Genomic DNA, 6,669 nt, shown 5'->3' with positions numbered 1-6,669 from the left:
AGGGGAAGAAAAAAAAGAGAGAGAAATGTGTCACAGTAGATGGAGTAGAGAGAGGTAACGGGAGGGGAGGGGAGGGGTGAGGGGATAGGAAGGACAGCAGAATACAATAGACACTAGTATTGCTGTATGTATATAAGTGGCTGTATAACCAATGTGATCCTACAATCTGTACACGTGGAAAAATGAGAATTCCTACCCCATTTGAATCAAATGTATGATATGTCAAGATCATTGTATTGTCTTGAGCAACTAATACAAATAAATAAATAATATAATATAATCTTTTTCCCACTTTTTAAAACTTTACTTCCAGCCTTAATTTTTCACAACACAGTTACAATGCATTTATAGTCAATCCAACACATATATACAGCCTACCATAAAAATGTTACCTCAAATTAAGTGTCATGTGTTTATGAGATTTTATTTTGATGAAAATATATTTTCCCCAAACCATCATTATTAAGACTTTAGTTCTGGGCTGGGGATGTGGCTCAAGCAGTAGCGCGCTCGCCTGGCATGTGTGCGGCCCGGGTTCGATTCTCAGCACCACATACAAACAAAGATGTTGTATCCGCCAATAACTAAAAAATAAATATTAAAATTCTCTCTCTCTCTTTCTCTCTCTCCCTCTCTCACTCTCTCTTTAAAAAAAAAGACTTTAGTTCTTAAATGCATGGAAATAGTAAATGCAATATTGTAATTTTAAAGAAAACATAATGTTTCTAAATGAGTGATATCCAATACTATTATTTAAAATCAGACTAAATGACATCTAAACATCTAAACATATTTCTAAAACTATATCAAGAAAATATCAGAACAAAAAGCACTTAGTAAATACCTAGATTTTTGAGTCAAAAGAGTAATTTTATATTTCACTTTTTTAAATGATAATAATGGACACAGCAATATATTAAAATACCACATTTATATAACACCATCATATAACTGTCTGTCACTTGCTATCTGCAGGCCATTTTCCCTCCCACCAGGCCAAATTTGGAAATGACCCACCATCTGTGGCAGCTCAAATTTCAGGCCACTTTTTGTATGCTGCTTTTTTAAATGACATTTTACTATGAACTATTGTTAATGCAAAGGCATCTGTATTTTGACACACTGATTTGAAGAAAAATTCTCACCTACTTAAAGAAAATGTCTTTAAAAAAATAAAAATAAAAAGGAAACATATTTCATTAAACCCCAAAATACACAGAAACAATATCACCTACCTGGAATTGTGCAGGCAATATTTATAACTCTTTATTGAGTTTTTAAAAACATAGGTATGGTACGCGGTTTCTACATTCTTTGGGGGATTTATTTTAAACCAGTATAGCCAGTCCACTTTCTTTTTTTTTTTTTTCTACTTAGAAAACATAGTAACAAACATAATACGGCTATAATATGATTTTTTTCCTTTAAATGTTCACACCCTCTATTTATTTATTTATTAGTTGTAGATGGACACAATCCCTTTATTCATGTATTTATTTATTTATTTATGGTGCTGAGAATCGAGCCCTGTGCCTCATATATTCTAGGCAGACACTCTACCACTGAGTCACAACTCCACCTTATAATATGATTTTTATGATTAAGATTTTTAAAGAATTACTTTTAAAAGTTCTATCAGGAGCAACAAATTTCAATAGAAAATGCAAAGAAAGAGAAACACATCATTCGAAGACTAACTCAAGAATACATTAATGAATTATTTTATTGATTGACTGCTATCCATTTTAGATGTTGTGATTAACTTTTTTCTTATGAGGTAGAATGCTAAATAAATAAATAAAGTCACATGATTAAGTGCCACCGTTAAGAGAGTTCTGACTAATGCAGGCACAACTATATGAACTTTAGAAATAAAAGAATCAGCTGGGAACAATGGTGCACGCCTGCAATCCTAGAAGCTTCAGAGGCTGAGGAAAGAGGATTGCAAGTTCAAAGCCAGCCTCAATAACTCTGTGAGGCCCTAAAAAACTTATCCCTAAGCAACTTAGGGAGACCCTGTCTCAAAATAAAATTTTAAGAAGGGCTGTTGGGGCTGGTGTTGGGGCTCAGCAGTATCGAGGCCCTGGGTTCAATCCTCAGCACTACATAAAAATAAATAAAATAAAGGTATTGTGAACAACTGAAAAATAAATATTAAAAAAAAAGAGCTGGGGATGTGAGTGGTTAACAGCTCCAGGATTCAATCTCTGATACCTAAATAAATAAATAAGTAAAAAAAGAATCACATAACTATTCATGATCCAGAGAGTGATTAATAATTTTCACATCCTTTTGCTCTAATTCTGCTCACTAAACCTTTCAACATTTCTAACCCTAATGCTGAGATATGGACAAAGTGAAATTATCTTATCAAAATTGCTCCAAAAACTATGTTTACCTTTTTCTAAGTTCTATTCCACTATTAGAATTGACAAAATTAACCAATGTTAAGTTTATCCTCTCTGAGTTTTCTTACCTATAGGGTTATTAGCTGAACTAAGATAATCCCTAAATGTTTCTAGTTTTTTGGTTTTAGATAATGGTGAAGATACCAATAATAAACAAATAAAACAAATAAAAGCACTCTGAAAAAAGCATGATATATACCTATTTAGAATAGCAATATTATTTCCTAAAAGAAATCCTATTTTGAAGTACTGATAAAGAGAAATTCATTCCATATCTAATATTGAAAATATCAGTGCCTCTTGGTTTATCCCAATCTCCAGTGGGTTAAATGGGTGAGGGACAAACAGTGTTCATGAAAATTATTTTTAAGTAACACTGTGTAATTCATAAATGAATATTGGAATGATCATGTATGGTTTGGGGTTCAGTAAGAACAATTTCTGGATTCTAAAGAGTAGAGCAGATTAATGCTAGTTTGTTATACAAGCCTAGAACTAAATGTATTTATTGTTCAGACTTCTTAACAACAATAGCAATAATAATATAAAGTTGTTACCATACAAGCTCTAACTCCTAATTAAAGCAATATTATTTTTAAACGACTTAAATAGTCATCTAGAATTTATTTGAGTTTATAAAACCTCAACCATGCAGGTCAATAAAAGGTAAAAGAGGTTGATCCTTCAAAAGGAAATTGTATGTAATATAACTTTAAAAGAAGGAGTTTTAGCCAGGTGCAATGACAGACACCTATAATCCCAGTGGGTCGGGAGGCTGAGACAGGTGGATCAGGAGTTCAAAACTACTCTCAGCAATAGAGAGTCACTAAGCACCTCAGTGAGACCTTGTCTCTAAATAAAGCACAAAATAAGGCTGGGGATATGGCTCAGTGGTTGAGTGCCCCTGAGTTCAACCCCTCCCCCCCAAAAAAGAAGGAATTTTAACATGAAAATATCATATGTTATCAATAGGGAAAAAATTATATTTTAACCTTGTGAAATTTTCGATCTCCTTTCTCAGTTGGATTCTCTATTTCAGAGTAAGGGCAAAATCCAGGAAATGGTGTGACAGGATTAATCTTCGGCCTACAAGACCCAGAGAATGCATCCATCAAGCCACTCATACTTCGTAGGGAAGAAATGACTTGCGGAGGAAGGCTTGGGTCACTCAGAAGATCTGATACCATATTGCAAGCCTCATTTAGCACTGAAAGATCAACTCCATTTCCACCTCCAGAATTCTGGTAATGAGGCTTACACCACTGCTTCAAGACCCAATCCCAAAGAATCATCTGTTCTATGGAAATACAAGGCAACGAAGGTCTCCTGAACATTTTGCCACTGCCATACTGACCTGGTGCCATTTCTCCTAGCGATGCGCACCTGGACCTCCTCCAGGGTCTGATCTTGGGCACTTTTTCTTCCAGGTACTAACCAACCAGGAATGATGAGCGGCTTCCCCGAGGTGAAAGAAGTGATCCAACCCCAGGGCTAGCAGGCATCAGACTGCCCCAACTAGGCAGGAGAGCAGGGGCCTGAGGGCAGTGGGCAGCGCCCAGAGTAGCACCAGGATGCTGTGCCTGAGCCGCTCGGGGTGCGCAAGCGTCAGCAGCGCCCCCGCGCAGCTCAGCGCCAACAACCTGCCCGCCAGGGGTGTATGCGGGGCCGCAGCCGCGTCCCCCGCCCCAAACACACACACCCCTCACCCACCACCCACACCCACCCCGCGAAGCCAAACCACCACTGCCATACCAAGAAGTCCCCCAGGTAGCAGCAGGCATGCAGTGCCAGTTGCCACCAGGAGCTGCCGCTCTGGCCAGGGGCAGGCCCCTGCTAGGTCCCCATCAGAAAGCAGGTAAGGAAGAAGAACGCACAGGCGACGCTGAAGAGAGGGCTGAGACTATGCGAGCTTCCGCAGCCCAGCTCTGGACCCCGCGCCAAGCATCAGGGCAAAGACAAAGCGCTGGGGAGAAGGGGGGACCGCGCCACGACTGCGGAAGGTAGGCCAGCGGTGGTTCCACGTTGCAGAAGCGGCAGAGGTGAAAGAAGAAGCCTCGCGGGGTGTCCTGCCGCAGCGGGCTCACGCAGCTCTTCTCCTAGTCCTTCCTCAGCCTGCTCCGTCTGGAGACTGTGGGTACCTCATGGCTTTGGCTTCCCCTCGTCTCTCCTTATCGCCGGGACTGCAGGAAGCCTCTGGGCTCAGCACACTCTGCTCAGACTGCAGCGACCGCTCACGCTCCAGGACCCCTGTTTCCTGCGTTCGGGGCGCCAACCGGCTGGAGGTGCGTCAGGGCTGCGCCCGCCGCTGCCTGCCACTCTGAGTCCCAGCCGCGCGCGCGGGCTGTTGTAGCTCAGCCTTGACACTCTGGCTGACAGAGGCACAGTAAGATTTTCTCCCCGAACCGCTACAGCCGCCGCCTCCTTTTCCCTGGGGCACCTTGCCTCCCAGCTCCTGCTGGCTGCAACAGTTACCTCAGGGCCCCAGCCTGGTCCATTGGGCGCGGAGCCCACTTTCTGTTTTTGACTATAATGTTCCTTAAGGAAAGCTGCAACTCTCTGAATTTACTTTCAAGTAAACTAACACTATAAAGGGTTCCAAAGTCACTCTGGGAAAATATTATACACTTACATACAAAATATTATTCCATTACATCTATAGCAAATATTGATAGAAATATTAAAATCAAATAAATCTAGTTCTACGTAAGACTATGCTTTGATAGTGGCTATCTTATACATTTTACAATAGTAAATGTTAATTCTATTTTTGGTTCCAATAGCACTAGATTCCTGAACAAAGTTCACTAACCTTGTTAGTTATGAGGCTAACACAAAGATTACTAAATAGAAGTTTCACTATTCATAAATAAAATTATATTCCAAATTGGGAAAAGATGACTAGACAATAGAATCATAGCCTAGCACAGAAAGTAAAGTCTGATAAACTAGATGATGTAGATTACTCTGTGTGTACTCATGAGAAAAAAAATGCATGTCTTTGTGGTATTTCTTTAAATACCCAAGCCTATCCAGGTATGAAAGCTCTGTGTCTATTTACATGACTGACACATGGCAGTGGACATGTGAATGGAAGAGGGCACAACACTGTACCCAGTGAGGGCAGAGGACATTAGAGGCCTCAAGGACCATCTAACTCAAGCCAGATATTCCCTAAGCCAGGTTTGTGGACATGCTACAAGAAAGAATCATCTGCTCCTACCTTGCTCCTGATGTAGTATGCCAAAAACAAATCAAGCTTCTTAACTGATACTGTGTTATGATGTGGCTGGACACAAAGTGCTGGGTTTGTGCAATGTGGGGATTTCATGAGCCGCTTTCCATTAGTACTTTCCAAAGGGATGACTTTGAACAGGATCACCATGACTGGAGCCAGATGCCAAACTTTGTCTGCCTGTCCCAGACTGTGGATTCTTCTAATCTTACCCTCTGTTAGGGATAGGATAAAACACAGCATGGTGCTTCTTGCCAATCAAGGTGAGCACAGAGTCCTCCTGGTTTTCCTGGCAGATATCTTTGAGTAGTTTGGCTGGGAGCCTGGATGCCCACTTCTGGTGATTTTAGGCCTTTCACTGAGAAGCTCATCTTTGTCTGCTCTTTCTTCATTCTTTGACATTCGCTTCTCAGGCTTTTTAAAGTACTTGGGTTTTCCAGCCTGCAGGTTGAACCAAGAATAGGCGACTGCATGGATATGTGAAGAAGTGCCTCCATGAATGAGTGAAATTCATCCTGAGACAGATTGGAGAATTCATCATGACTTCGTCTTCAAACACACTTCCCAGAGATGACCAAGAAAATCTTGAGAAGGAAGAAAATCTTGAGAAGAAAGAATTCCATCTATTCATTTTACAGTCATCTGAGCCCCTGGATGCGATGGATCAGGAACAGACTCTGCGCTGGATCACCGCGACTTCACAACAAACCCAGTCCTCCTTAAATAGGGAAAGATTCAAGTTCGCATGGCATGCTACATTCCAATCTACACTTTTAACCCTTTTGCAGTAGGAGCGTGCTGGCCTTGCTCGCCTCGCTGTCACCTCCAGTGTCAGCTGCTTTTTGCCTAGGTTTGGGGATTTGTTTTCTGTTTTGCAGTTGTTGGGGGGGGTGGGGTTGGGGTGAGCGAAGACTCGCTGTGGGTTGGATTGGGGTGGTGGTTGATGGTGAAATGCTTTTTTTAGAAAGGCGGGGAAGGGGGCGCAGGAGGGCGGGCGGCAGGGAAAGAGAGAATGTGTCACCAAGCTGG

General features: G+C 41.3%; 1 pseudogene; it reads right to left on the bottom strand.

Annotated features, from left to right (window-relative positions):
• Nucleotides 1-5,601: 5,601 nt before the first annotated feature.
• Nucleotides 5,602-6,181, bottom strand: LOC144251742 (nuclear factor 1 B-type pseudogene; annotated as a pseudogene).
• Nucleotides 6,182-6,669: the final 488 nt, after the last annotated feature.

This window comes from Urocitellus parryii, unplaced genomic scaffold, assembly GCF_045843805.1.
Source record: "Urocitellus parryii isolate mUroPar1 unplaced genomic scaffold, mUroPar1.hap1 Scaffold_184, whole genome shotgun sequence".
Lineage (NCBI taxonomy): Eukaryota > Metazoa > Chordata > Mammalia > Rodentia > Sciuridae > Urocitellus > Urocitellus parryii.
Note: the sequence above shows the minus strand (reverse complement) of the source record. Positions and strands in the feature narration are given on the sequence as shown.